Genomic DNA, 15925 nt, shown 5'->3' on the forward strand with positions numbered 1-15925 from the left:
TGAGGCTGGTCTTTCAGCCAAAGGAGTGGAGGTTAGGGGAAGAATTATGATGAATTTAGTGCTGTTAAATCGTAAAACATTCATGAATTTAAGATTGTATAGGGATATTCTTTGGGGAAAAATCATAGAAGTACTTTGCATATATGAAATCAGCACAATAAAACTCACCGAACTGTTAAAAAGGACTAGTAAGAGGGAGAAAAAAGACAATAATGAATAAATATCACACTAAAATCCTTTGTACAATTTATAGTAATAAAAAATTTGAAGACAGAAGAAATGGAAACCAAATAAAAAGTCATCAAAACTAAATTTACTATTTGTGAAATTGATAGAATGCTACATTTTATCAAATACTGAAGTAAACAAACATTTTCATATCTTACTGTTTGCAAGGCCCTAGAAAAGCTTTAAAATGCCCCAAGAATAGTACTTGGGTCCAAGTCAAGGATTCAGAGGTGGTAGAACAAAAGGATAGTTGAACTTGCTCCTGGACTGATTTCAACCTCATTATGGATCCTGTCATAAAATAACTGACCTTAAAGTTTCAGATTTTTTTGCTACTGAGAACCAGCATCTAAAAGCACATAATAAGGGGAGTCAGAAAATTAAAAATCTGTAGCATAATTAAAAGTGAATACTGCTGGTGGCTCACGCCTGTAATCCTAGCTACTCAGGAGGCTGAGATCTGAGGATTGCCAGCGTGGGCAGGAAAGTCTGTGAAACTCTTATATCCAATAAACCACCAGAAGATCAGAAGTGGTGCTGTAGCTCAAGTGGTAGAGCGCTTGCCTTGAGCTGAAGAGTTGAGGGATAGTGCTCAGGCCCAGAGTTCAAGCCCATGACTGACCAAAAAAAAAAAAAAGGGTATACTTTTAGCCTTACTAACTAATTGTACTTTCAGGGACCTGTGACAGAAAAATATCTATAATACACAAAAAAGGTGCATAGGATGATCAGTGTGGCATTGTTTATAGCCTTGAAAACAAGTATCTACCAGGAGAACAATAATACACACACACACACACACACACACACACACACACACACATACACACACATGCTATGGAATCTATTTAGTAGCTTAAAAAGGAAGTAGATTTGTTTTGCTTTTTTGTTTTTTGTTTTTGTCAGTTGTGGGGCCTGAACTCTAGGCTTGGGTGCTGTACCTCAGCTCTTCAGCTCAAGGCTAGTGCTCTACCACTTGAGCCACAGCACCACTTCTGGCTTTTTCTGCTTATGTGGTGCTGAGGAATTGAACCCAGGGCCTCATGCATGCAAGGCAAGCACTCTACCACTGAGCCACCTTCCCAGCCCAAGGAAGTAGATTTGTATCTATTGATGTAAAACACTTGAAGACAGACTTGTAAAATGAAAACAAGTTTCAAAATTCATATGAGCCTAAAGATAATAACCTATAAACCAATATATTATTTCTCTGAATATATAATGTGCTATAGAAATACATAAAATACACACATGCAATTGCATTGCATCAAGGATTGAAAATGTGACATCTTATTCCTTGGGAAGGTGGAGTTTTTATTTTTCAAGGAAGGGACGTGAAAGGAGCTTTCCAAGTCTGCTCTGTATACTCTGTTAGCTATGCCTTGGTATATTGGGATGTCAAATAGAAATTAGGACACCAACTCAGGAAGGCAAAGTTTACTTCTGCAGAAGTGAGTACCATCAGCAAAAAGCTTGGCAGGCAGCTCCCTTTTTATCTCTAACCCAGCCCCTCTGAGCAGATTAGCTGAGCTCAGGTTCACAATCTGCAAAGAGATGCGGCTTAATTAACAGAAACAAGATGTAACTAACATTCAATGAGCTTATAATTAAAGTGTAGCAGGTAAAGGATGTAACTAAAATGTAACAAGGGCTAAGTCACCTGGCCAAAGTAGGAATTTTTCAGAAAAACAATTCTCACAAAATTGACAGAAAGGAAGCGACCCACTTTGAGAAAAGGATTGCTCACATGCTCACATGTTATTATTTTTTTACAGTGGGAAAGTGTTTATGAAGTACTTGTATAATTTGAAAATCATATACAAATAATATCAAATGCTCAAACATATTATAGATGATATTAGTGTACATGTGGGCACGAGCTTAAGTCTTATCTCCCTTGGAACTTGTCAAGTCTGAGCATGTCTGATGGGGCAGAATTGCTAGCTATCTATTTTTGAGACAAAGAAACACCCAGGAGGCATGTTTGTCCCAAGTGGTGAGAGAGGAACACTTGCACTTGTGGCCTAGTAACTAAAAGTCAGTAGGTAGAAAGAGGAGCAGGTGCGAGCCCAGCCTTGGGTGTTTCTGTAACTGGCAGTGCATTGTATGCATAAACAGACACAATTCTTCATACAACTACTCTGCAGACTCCTCCTTCTAGTGAATTCCTGGTTACCCTTCAAAAGTCAGTTGACAGAACTCTATCATTTCCTTTTCTAACACGAGGCAGTGATTCTATCCTCTGATGTCCCCAAAGCTTTCATATACATCTATCACATGATCATGTGTTAGATTATCAGCTTGCTTGTCATTATAGGCCATGAGCTTTTCCAGAATGAATCTGCAATCCTTCAACAAATATGAAGTACACAATTGTTTTCCTGCTTTAAAAAATTATCTTTAAGTAGTTGTACACACGAGTTTCCATTCAACAAAGAAGTTTACGATTACAATGTATCTTGATCGCTGTCACTTTCCTCATTCTCTCCCGTCACTCTCAAGCTACCCCTTCCCTCAATTTTCTTAAGCTGGTAGGGTCTATATTGAATTTTGGCATTAGGATGATCACAGTTAACAAAATAGACAAATCTCTTGTCATTTGGGGGAGGGGAAAGGGGAAAATCCCAAACCAACTATATCAAATAATATCCGTTGTTGAAAACTGAAGAAAACAAAAAAAAATTGGGGCAAGGGAACTGAAAATATGAAGATGAAAATCATATACAGGAGTAAGGGAGGAATTGGAAATCTCTGCTCTTTGGGCCTCTCTGAGAAGTGACGTTTGAGCAGAAACAAATCAAGTGAGCATGTCGAGGTAACACGTGAGGGGCGTCCTCGTGTGAGAGAACAGCAAATACAAAGGACATGCGCTATGTATGAAGGAGTGTTCAAATACAGTGAGCAAGCCAGTATGTCTCCAGTCAGGCGTACAAGGAGAAATACGTAGAAGATGAAGTAGGAGAGGAGCAGGGCTTGAGGACTACGGTAAGACGTTTAGATTTTATTCTGAATATTGATGGAGAGTGGTTGGTGTTGGGGAGTGATCTGATTTACTTTTCACTGGGTCATTCAGGAAAAGAGACAACACGGAGTGAGGGACAGAGTAGGCAAAGGAAGGATTATTAGGCTTCTGCCATAGTCTATGATTTAGAGGTGGATTTGTTATTATGTGGGAATGGCAGATTAGACAAGCAATTATTGAGAAGCCAAAGGTTAGGTTTTGGGCCCAAGTAACTAAGAAATGATAGGAAGAGAAGCTCTGTGTGTGTGTGTGTGTGTGTGTGTGTGCATGCGCATGTGTGTGCGTACACCCGTGTTGGTACTGCTGCTTGAACACTGGGCCTGTGGTCTTCAACCTTGATCTTAGCCCAAAAGGCTAAGAAATGATGTCCTTGTGCACTTGTTTGGCTCTTTTTGCTCAAGGCTGTTCCTCTACCAATTGAGCCACCACTCTTCCTCTTCCAGAACTTTGCTGGTAAATTAGAGATAAGAGTCTCAAAAACTTTTCTGCTTGGGCTGGCTTCAAATCTTAATCCTTAGATCTCAGCCTTCTGAGTAGCTCAGGTTATAGGCATGAGACACTTGTGTCTATCTTAAATAGTCGATTTTAATTCTTTTCATGCATCTTCTTCCTCTGGCACTTAATATATAGCAGTTTGTCAAGAACTTTTGATTGAAATGTGGCCTGTGGCTATTTATATCACTATGGTGCTGCTAACATGTCCAGTCTTGTTAACACTTTCACTTATGTTTTTATTCTGATATATAATTTTAAGTAAAAAATCTGGTGCTGAGATTTCACTTCAGCAGAGGTGCTTCAGCGCTGAGTCTGGGCTGTGTCTTTGTTTGCCTGTGCCTGTGCTCACATGCATGTGCATGTGATTTAATTTCCATAGGGAATGTGACTGGAAGAAATGCCAGTGCCCTAGCTTTGTCTCTACATAGTATTTTATTTCATTGCAGTGACTCCTGTATTTGTAAAGTTAGTTTTAAAAAAGGAATAACTAGGATCTAAGAAGGCATGGGAAAAATTCAGTGGAGCCTTTCAATGGAAGAGCACGCGCGCGCACACACACACACACACACACACACACACACACACACATGCATGTACACATTCAATTCCTCCAGTAGGACTTATAGATCTGCAACCAGTCTTACATGCAATTTCTCTGTAATAACACATATGCAATAGTGTGTTGAATCGAAAAACAAGAGACCCAAGACTGGGATTCCAGTACTCAGGAGGCTCAAACAGGAGAACTGCAAATTTGAGGCCAGCCCGGTTATACAGAGAGGCCCTATCTGAAAAGACAGGTTTTTAATTTTATCACTGAAGCAGTGTTTTATTCCTCACTCTTTTTGGCAGCTTTTGAGTGATGGATGTCTTGTTTGAAGCAACAATATACTTTTTTTTTCATGAGAATGAAGGAGTAAAAGAAGAGACTGGAGTTTCTTAAATGCTGACTCTCAGAGACCTAGAAAGGTCAGTGAAGACCCAGAACCCACATGTATCTTTACCAATGCTCTTGCTGAAATGGTGTAGATAGGATTTAAGTCTTCTTGAAAAGGTCAAGTTCTATGAAACCTTGCATTAAAAGTACAAGGTGAAATTATAGATGGGGCAACTCACCCAAAATCTATACTTGATCATCACAGCACCATTTAAATTGCTAACACATAATTGTAGTATAATTTAAAAAAACAGAACAAGCTGGGCACTGGTGGCTCACACTTGTAATCCTAGCTACTCAGGAGGCTGAGATTTGAGGAATGCAGTTTGAAGCCTGGCTGTGCAGAAAAGTCCTTGTGAGATTCTTATCTCCAATTAATCACTCAAAAACAAAGTGGTGCTTGGCTCAAGTGGTAGAGCACTACTAATATTGAGCACAAAAGATTGGAGACAGTGCCCACATCCTGAGTTCAAGCCCCAAGACCAGAACACACACACACACACACACACACACACACACAGAGAGAGAGAGAGAGAGAGAGAATAAAAAAGAATACCCACATTGGATATTTGTTAATCACATAAAGAACTTGTCCCCAGAATATAAAAAGAAAATTTAACACTGAAATATAAAAGAATAAATAAGTTAAAGGGAACAAATATTTTTAAAAATATTTAAAATCTTACTGTATCAATTGAACATTGTTCAAGAGGTTTTAGCCAGTGTAATAAGTAGAACAAAGAAACTAATGGTATTTAGATTTTAAAGAAAGAAGTAAAACTGTCTATCTGCAATGTGATCCTTTGTGTAAAAAAAAATCCTAGGAAGTCTACAAAAAAACTAACATAAAAACGATGCACAGAGAGCAAAGATTAGTCATTAGGGAAATGCAAATTAAAACTGTGAAAATTTAAAAAAGGAAAGTACACATACCCCTCATAGAAGGAATAAATCAATATAAACTAAACTAAGAAATAACACCAAATGATAAGAAATAAGAGGAAACAATCTTTTACACTAACAGGACAAGCGCATCATCCCATTTACACAGAGTTTGTTGCTCTCTTATCAGCTTATTATAGGACTCTGTAATCCCATTCCCAGGTATTTACTTGAGAGATTTAAAAACATATGTTCTCATAAGAGAACTTAAAGCATGGCTATATCCATATCTGATAGTAAAAAACTCAAAAATGCTTCAAGTGATGAATGGATAAACTAATTGCGGTAGATGTGCATCATGCAACACTACTTGGACAGTCAAAACAGTAAACTATTAATACATACAATACTAAGGCTGCCTTTCATTATATCTTAAGCTAATTAAAATAAATCAGACCTAAAAGTTTTATGTAAGAAATTATGTTGATATAGCATTTTGGAAAAGTTAGAGCTATAGTATTTATTGGAGGATAGGTTAGCAAATTATCAGGGTATCAGTAAAGGAGAGTTTGTCAACAATGGGCCAGCATAAGGGGAGTTTTAGGGTGGCAAAGCAGTTCTGTTATCTTCTTTGTGGTGGCAGTTACATGAGTTAAGCACCAAAAATATGAATGCTATTGTATGTACATTAAAATGTGATAGCACTCTTATTTCAGTCCAGTATATGTAACTTGCTTTACTTTTGGAAATGAGAATATTTCTCTTTGTATCTCTAATTGACTAAAATTTCACATGATTGTATGTTGGTATGCATGTTGTTCTCATTATTGCACATTATATATAGGTCTTTTTGATCTATAAATACATATTTTTCAGTTCTAGGAAATTTTCTTGAATTATTTTCCTGTAGATTCCAATGTTCTTATGTTTTCTTTTTGTGTTATTTCAGTTAGTCAGGTGTTAGAGCTTCTGGGTTCTTTCTCTCTTATTTTAAGCATTTCTATTGAAAGAATTCACATTCCATAAAATTCACTATTTACAGCATGCAAGTTAATAGGTTTTAGTATATCCATGCAACTGTGCATCTTTCACTTTAACCTATGCTTAAAGCAGTATCATCACCCCTAAGAAACCATGAAGAACCTCTAACAAACTAGGCTTGTTACTCATTCTTTTCCCATCTTTAGAATAAGTTTTATTTTCTTTTATATTCTGCATCTCTGCCTTCTTTAAAATTTTTTTCTCTATTTCTTTGTAAAATTCCTTCCACGTATAAGGACAGAGACAGCAAGCTATCCAACCTGCATGCAACTGGAGAGTGAGTGTATTATCTCTTTCCCAAACAGTAAAGGACATTAAGTGTGCCTTACCTAGAGAGAGGCGACTCCCAACATTGTGCAAGCCTTTCCTACCAAGAGAAGTAACAAGCTTGTCAATAAAGATCACAAGGCTGTCAGAAGCCGACTGAGATCTTCAGGCACCCTTACCACTCAACTGCCCCTGGACACTTTTCATAGGATATGTTGTCCAGGCTTGGTGCTTTCATCTGCCACAAAACATGAAACACATCACAGATCTCATTTGTTAGCTGGTGGTTTTCAAATATGTTGACACAAGACTTACAGAGAAGGCTCAGAATGAAGTCCATGTAGAATGGATCTGAGGCCTTCTTGGAGTGGCCTGAGAAGCACTGAATATCATAAGTGGAATTTTTCCTGATGGATTTAAAAAGGTGGAAATTACTCAAAAGTTATCCAGTTGCTAGATGAATAAACAAATTGTGGTAAATTCATAAATAGAATACTATAGAATATTATTCAGCCATAAGCAGAGGTGTAATACTTATATCTGATTACACTTTGCTGAATGAAATAAGAAGCAGCAGCCAGATGCAAAAGGATACATCTTGTACAATTCTGCTTGTATGTAATATCCAGAATAAGCAAAATCTATATAGGCAGAGGGTAGATTGACCATATACACGGAACAACTTTGACAAGAAATGTACTTATTACCTTACTTATGTAACTGCAATCCCTCTGTACATCACTTTGACAAAAAAAATTGAAAAAAAAGAAATGGGGTATAAGGAGTCATCATTAAGGTTGAGGGAAGAGGGTTTTTTTTTTTGTTGTTGGTTGGTTGGTTGGTGGTGATTAAAAAAAATCTTAATTTTTTTGTACTTAGAACTCAGGACCTTGTCAGAAGGTGCTCTACCACCAGAGCCATATAGCTTAGCAAAAAAACACATTTTGAAATTAGATTTTGGGGGCTGGGAAGTTGGCTCAGTGGTAAAGTGCTTGCCTCACATACATGAGGCCCTGGGTTCGATTCCTCAGCACCACATAAGCAGAAAAAAAAGCAGGAAGTGGTGCTGTGACTCAAGTGGTAGAGCGCTAGCCTTGAGCTGAAGAGCTGAGGGACAGCGCTCAGGCTGAGTTCAGCCCCCACGACTGGCAAAAAAAAGAGAGAGGAAAAAGAAATTAGATATTGGTAATGGAAACACCACTTTGTGATTTGGATGTTTAAAAGGAGTATAATATATGATATGTAAATGGCACCTGAATAAAGTTGCTATGACAAGTAATTATAGTAGTTTTAAAAGAAGCAAGACAAGTTGTCCTTCACCTTGTTATCCAATGCATATCTACCACACACCCTTTCAGCTCTGCCTTGTGCTTTTTAATACTGAGTTTCTTTGTTTAATCCCTCACACAGAACGCCTGAAAGTTGGTGTCTCCATGGTAGTGATCCTTACTTCTGCACTAGGTAATGTGCCATCTTCACACAACTATAACTATTTACTTAACATTTTTCTTTCCATCACTTCATATCTATTTTTTTTGGTGGTGCTAGTGAGCAAACCCGGGCCCTGCAAATGCACCCCAGTTTTTTTTTGAGACAAGGTCTCATTATATAGCTCAGGGTGGACTTAAACTCAATCTCCCCCACTCAGTATCCCAAGTTCTGAAATTACAGGTTTGTGCATCATGCCAATTTTTCTAGTACATACTGTATAGTATAGTCAGATTACTTTTCTGAAGTTACTAGGGTTATATATGAACTCAAGGCTGATACATGGCTGTAATTATTGTGGGGGCCTAGTGAGAAGATGATTCATTACACACAGAGGCCGTGGTATTTAGGTAGAGCTGGTCTCTCACATTCTCACTGCACACTGTGAACTTGTAATTTCTCTCCACTTTACTACACACCAGTTGGGTGGCAGCCATTGCTGAAACCCAAGAGAAGAAAGACTTCTATGTTTAGTGGAATGGAGGCATTCTCCCAATGGCTTCATAATCCCACAATTTTGTTGATTCTCTCAGAGAAGGACTGGAGATAGGCTAAGCGCATTCCACACTACAGCCAAACTACACAGGTTCAAAATCAGGGTTTATCTGTGACTTGCTAAACAACCCGGGGCCCAGTTTCCTCATCTGTCACAGGGGGGCCAAAATGTCTCATCCTAGGGTTGTTACTTAGAAAAACGTCAAGCTCATAATAAACTTTAGTGAATTGGGAGGTATTATGATAGACATTTAAATATTAAAAGAACAGTGTTTGCTAATATACAACTCACTTTCTATAGTGCATATTCTAAATAATCAATGACCCATTTTCCTCTATTCTTCCTTTCTATTGAAGTTCTTCAAAAAGATATTTTAAGCGAGGCATCGTAGGGCATGGCTAAAATCCCAGCACTGGGAAGTCCAAGGAAAAAGGATCATGAGTTTGAGGTCAAGACTTTTTCTCACAAAAAGAAGAAAGAACATTGCACTCAACCTTTTAAGCTTCTAGGATGCACTCAGTAAGCAATTGCTTGAGCAATCTGGAGAAACTTCAGGCTCTACTGCTGTGCCCACTTATATGGAGAGAGGAGAATACCAGAACCCAGTTCTGAAGTCCTCACTGAACTCACCAGGTTCTTTGACTGGGAACAAGCATAAAAAACATAGCTTTTCCTGTCTCTTTCTTCTCAGCACTGTTTCTAAACTTTGAAATGATCCTCTAGGCCTTGTGTAGGACTTGGTGAGCACTATGGGTCTGACAAAGATATCAGGGTATGCTGAGAGCTGGAGAGCCTTGTGTGCACAGGGAGACCCTGACTTGGGCTCTTTGTATAATCCCTCTCCCACATGACAGACACCTAGCTAGCTGCAATGCAAGAAGAATGCTGTGATTAAAGGCTGATGATACTTGCTGTGTGGATGAGAGCCATGCTGCAACCATGTTTGAAAAAACTTTTAATCTAACCCTACTGTGGGCAGGGTTCTTGGTGGGTGCTTCAGTGCCAGTTTGAAGGGGGGAAAATGTGTGCAAGAAACATGTGATGTTTTTGCAGTGGTTTGAGGGCTGGGTTTGGTAATTATACTCTCGAATGTGAAAATCCATGTGGCATAATGAAAAACACACCTCTGTTCTGCTTCCAAAACTAATTCTAAAGACAGGATAGTCTCGGCACAGGGTGATGGAGTCCCTTAAAATGTGCATTTGCTTTATTTTTGTGTTTCTGAGAACATGGGCAGAAATAAAAGACTGTCGAAACCTTTCTGATATCTTATTGCTCAGTCTACATGTTTGAACATACACAGACACATACACACATATCCTGTCTTAATAGACATGAAGAAAATAGCCTTGTGGGTAGCTAATGAATTATGTGCTTTCTATCATTATTCCAATAAAATATTGTACATTATGTATCCTGTAGTTATAAAAATGCTAGTTTGTATTGTGTAAGAATAAAAAGCTCCCCCAAAAAGCCAGCAAGGAATTATAGACTTTAATGTGAAAATCCTTTTTTTGCTGCAAAATTCTTATCTAAGTCTTCTTTGAAACATCAGAACATTTGACCACAGGAATTCAAAGAAACCACAAACCAACATATGGATTTTCAACTACAAGTTCTGGGCACTTATGACCTCTCTCTCTCTCTCTCTCTTGCTCTCTCTCCTTTTTCTTTCTCTCTCCTTCCATCCCTCCCTCTTTTCCTTCGTTCCTTCCTTACCTCTTTCCTTCTTCTCTCTCCTCCCCCCCCCTTTTTTCAGTCATGGGTCCTGAACTCAGGGCCTGGGCTCTCTCCCTAGCTCTTTTGCTCAAGGCTAGCACTCTATCACTTTCAACCACATCTCCACTTCCAGTTTTCTGGTGGTTAATTTAAAGATAAGAGTTACAGGCCTGTAATCCTACCTACTCAGGAGGCTGAGATCTGAGGATCACAGTGCAAAGTCAGCCCAGGCAGAATTTCCAATAAACTGCTTAGAAAAATCTTATCTCCAGTAAGCTACTTAGAAAAATCCCACACCAGGACTGGCAAGTTCAAGCATCAGGACTGGGATGGAGGCGGGGGGAGGGGAGATTGGAGAATTTCATGGACTTTTCCACCTGGGCTGGCTTCAAACCTCAATCCTCAGATCTCAGTACAAGCCACCAGCGTCTAGCTCTCTTTCTTTCTTATTGGCAAAACTAGATTGAACTCAGCGCCTCATACTAGTTAGGCAGGTGCTCTTCCATCTGAGCCATACCTCCATCTCCTTTTCAGCTTGTTATTTTAGAGGTAGCGTCCCACTTTATACCCAGGCCAGCTGGTCTGTAATTCTGTAATTTGTGCTTCCATGTGTTGCTGGAAATACTAGGCATGCGTCTGTGTACCCAGCCATTGTACTTCTCTCATAGGTCAGATAACAGGCAGGCATGTACCACTGTGTCCAGCCATTGGTTGAGAGGGTATCTCCTGATTTGTTTGTTTATTTATGCCCATCATAGTCTCAAACTCTGACCCACATCTTCATCTCCCATGTGGTTTAGGATTATAGGTTTGAACCATCAAGTCTTGCTACCTTTCTTTGCTTAATGGCATTTACTAATCAAGAAGGGGATACTTTTTCAGTCCTCTGAGTATTAGAAACAATGTACTTAAAAATAGCCAGGGCAGGGCGCCTGTGGCTCAGGTCTGTAATCCTAGCTACTCAGGAGGCTGAGATCTGAGGATTGCGGTTCAAAGTCAGCCTGGGCAGGAAAGTCTGTGAGACTCTTATCTCCAATAAACCACTCAGAAAACAGGAAGTGGCGCTGTGGCACAAGTAGTAGAGTGCTAACCTTGAGCTGAAGAGCTGAGGGACAGTGCCCAGGCCGAGTTCAAGCTCCATGACCACCACCACCACCAACAAAAAGCCAGTATTTCCCTAGCTGCTATCATGGAAGGTTTACTTCATTGTGTACACATTGCTGAGAACCACATCACCTACATTATGTGGCATATCATTCTTTTTGGTTATTCAATGAATAAACTTCTCTCAGACCTCAGAATTGGATATGATTGTAACTTTAACAAACAACTCTCGTAAAATAGTTTCATTGCTTTTTGCTTTTGATGCGAGATCAGCAAATACTAGATTATATTTCAAAACTTGTGCAAAACTTTCTGATACATATTTGGTTCTAATGTTACCCATTTTTATCTTATTTGTCTCCCTAAATTTCTATTTTGCACAACTTCTCCACTTACTCTTTATCTTGTAATATGTTTTTGCCCGCAAGCAAATTTGAATCCCTTTTTTGGAAAAAGGGATGATTTCCACTCGTAAAATATCTGCCAAAAAAGTATTTCTTCATCAGTAATGTTGACTAGAGAATGATCACTTTCTTTACCATGGGACACATTCTAGAAGATGATCAGCCTCGTGGGTTGCAGTGCTCACCACTGCAGGTGGATCACACGTGGCTGATGACCGCCTCATCTTCTTTTCATGGCTCTTGACTCTAGTCACAGTGGCTGGAACCCAGCCTAGCTCTAGCTCCAAAGAGGAAACATCACATGGTGATAGATGAGAAGAGCTAGATATGTTAAAACATCCTGGATATATTTCTGTTTACTTTAAAATTTCCCAGAAAGTTCAGATGAAGATAGTTTATAAATTAATCATCTAAAAGGATCACCTTTTGTACCTATTGTTATCAGCTTGATAAGTTACTTGACCATTGCTATCTGACCATTAACCTGCATGTGAGTAGATCCTTAGGAGATGTCAGATTCAGTGCTGAATGTGTATTATCCTATTTGACTGTCACACAATGCTATAGGTAGATAATATTATTATGGCTGGTTTAGGACTGAAGGAATGTGAGACAAAGACTAACTAAGCCTGGTCATTATGATGTGATGGATTAGTGGACAAAGATCTGAACCAGATATATTTGATTCAATTGTCCCAGCTCTCAACCGCATGCATGCTGCATGCCTCCCACTGGGCACAAGGTGACAATGGGCAGCAAAAAGTGGAATAGAGTGCCTTGAATGAAGGTTGAAGGTTGATGAGATCTTTCCAGAAATATTTGTGTCCACATACTGCTGAAATCTCTCTGAGATCAACATAATTCCACCACAGTCAAAAACAATAGTATCTGGAAATTTTACAATTACAAAGCTAATAATACACACACACACACACACACACACACACACACACACACACACACACATGTCAGTTGTGGGGCTTGAACTGTGAACCTGGGTGCTGTCCCTGAGCACTTCAGCTAAAGGCTAGCACTCTGCCACTTGAGACATAGAGCCACTTCCGGTTTTCGGGTGGTTTATTGGAGTCTCATGGACTTTCCTGCTCGGGCTGGCTTTGAACCACAATCCTCAGATCTCACCTCCTGAGTAGCTAGGATTATAGGCATGAGCCACTGGTACCCGGCTGCTAATATTGTTTTAATGAGTGAGTTAATATTAGGAATATCTAAGGCTATCTTAAGAAAGTAATAGTAAAGGTAATAGTAAATTGTCCTATTACAATGATTACTATTTCATTATCAAAATAGTTTTATTTTTGTTCATGACTCCATAGTAAACTTCAATTTCCTTGCAGTCATAATTGGCCACATGACTCTTCTAGACAATGAAAACACTTGAAAGTGATGCCTTCCACTTGTGGTCCAGGAACATAAAAACACCCCTTGTATAAGCTGTTGTTTCTTCTTATTCCCTAGGCTAAGGAACAACGACAGAGAGCTCAGAAGCCACAACCTCTAGGAGCTGATTTGCTGAATGCTAATGAAACAAGGTTTCTCTCTACACCACTACCTCCAACTTGCTCAACAATTTAAGACTGTTTGGTGGGGCTGTATCATGTTTAAGTTGGCCCTACATAATACACAACTCAAGAATTCTAGGTTTCTGTTCTGTGGAAAAAGAAGCATTCTGAATGGGATACAAGGACATGTAGAGCTTCTATAAGATTCATTTTTGTACCACCAGGCAATATTTTTGCCTAGCTCATGTTAACAATTTCTGGAAGTGCCTTCTGTAATTTAACCAAAAAGGAAGAAATTAGTTAAAAACCCTTTGGGGATGTAAGAAGTGATGTTCTCTGAGTCTCAATGCTCAAGTGTCCCAAACTGTTTTCACATAGACCTAACCTATTTCATGATCTGCAGTATGTGATCTTAATCCCCGCTTATACCTCCCTAGACATGCTGATGCAATCTCTCACACTGGTGCTTGAAGCTTGACTGTCCTGTAAGAACTTTGGCCATCTTGTCCCATCATCTACACTGCCTGCAGTGTTCATTGAAGTAGGACAACCATTTGCCAGACATTCTAATGAAATTTGAGGAAACAGATCCTTTGGCTTCTATCCAATTGCATTGACTAAGACCTTTCCTGGGCTTTTAGAGATCTCAAAATTTGAATAAACTGTATGCATCTGTATACAACATAAACAGCATACCCATGGAAAATATTTCTGATATTCCAATAACTCAAAAGAATACAAATCATATTGTAGTGATTAGTTTATATATTTACCTCTATGCTTGAAACTGTTCACCTTTGGGTTGTATGTGGCAGCTCTCTATATTACTTAGTTCACCTTGATGCTTAATAAATGTTGAAATGACTAAATTACAAATACTGTCATGAACCCTGCTTACCCAGAATCTCTACATTGCTAGTGAGTCCATGATAGCAGTGAGAAAGTGCTTTCACGTGGGAGATGCTTCTCTAAATGGTTAACTTCAAGTTAGAATGTTAACTGAGCCATCATATGCATATACCAGAGCACAGAAGCAATACATGCAAGAGATGCCAGAGAGCATTTAGTGGATATCAACAACTATTCCTGATAACAATTATCAGCAAACTGGTAGATATAATTCTAAATATTGGAAACAACCAATACCAGATTTAATAAGAAACATTAGAAAGTTCTTTAAAGTCAAGAAAGTAGTCAAAATAACCACTGTAAATTGTATTTTAAGCATTGTTATGTAAGTTGTAGGTAACATAATTAGAAAATAACAAAGATAAAATGATCATTCTTTAGGATAAGACTGTATACATACAAATTCAAACAGTCAACTCAAAGATGACTAGAACTTACATGATATGAAGCTTAATCACTTCTGATTATAACAGTTATTTTGCTGAAATTCTGTGTCTTTCTTATATACCAGCAATGATCAGTGTAACTAAGCAGTGAGCTACTAAAATGTATGGGAAGTCTTGTAAAACATTTTATTAAGTGAAGAAAGTCAGGAAAACATGGATCCATGTTTTCTCTTATATGTGGAAACTGGATTTAACTTACAAGCTCCTGAGTAAATATGTTTGGTGGTATGTAAGTGCATACAAATATATTAACGGAAATATGGTAGATTCAAGGGAAACCTCAAATAGTGCAATTCCTGAGAAAGCCAAAACCAAAGCTGAGCAAAATAAAACACCCAGTGTTGGGTTCTTGATAGGGATGAAGTAGGGTCAAGGGGAAAGGGGTAGAAGAATGAAGATAAGAGGGGGAAAATACAGACAAGATTCCAAGGTATATCCTACAAAGTTAAGAAGAGTGAAGGAAGGATAGGTAGAAGAGGGATGGGTGAGAATGTTGAAAGGGTTGACACTGATCAAGATATAGTGTATTTATAAATTGCCTTGTTAAATGGTAACTCCTTTGTGCTTAAAGATAATAAAGTTTTTTAAAAATTTAAAAATTGTGACAAATGTGTGAATATCAAGGGGCAAACATTCCAGAATGCACAATGACATCTGTGAAGAAAAAGACAAATTTTGCCAAGACACATAAAGCAATACTTTCAGTAGGTATCTGACTATTATATTTCTAAATAGGAAGATAACTTTGCAAAAATGTGTCTTCCAAATAATCTATAAATTTGATGAAATACCAGTCATGCAATGTGTATAATATTCTCTGTCTGCTTTTTGTGTTCACTGTTATGTTTGTGAGAACAGGCCAGGTTCTTGTAAGAAACATGATATTTCAATGTGTAAATATATTATAGTGTATTCTGTCCACTCTTGATGGACAGTGGAGTTTTTGGTTATCATGGATAAGGCTGCT

The sequence above is a fragment of the Dipodomys ordii genome, unplaced genomic scaffold (assembly GCF_000151885.1).
Source record: "Dipodomys ordii isolate 6190 unplaced genomic scaffold, Dord_2.0 Scaffold1, whole genome shotgun sequence".
NCBI classification, from domain to species: Eukaryota; Metazoa; Chordata; class Mammalia; order Rodentia; family Heteromyidae; genus Dipodomys; species Dipodomys ordii.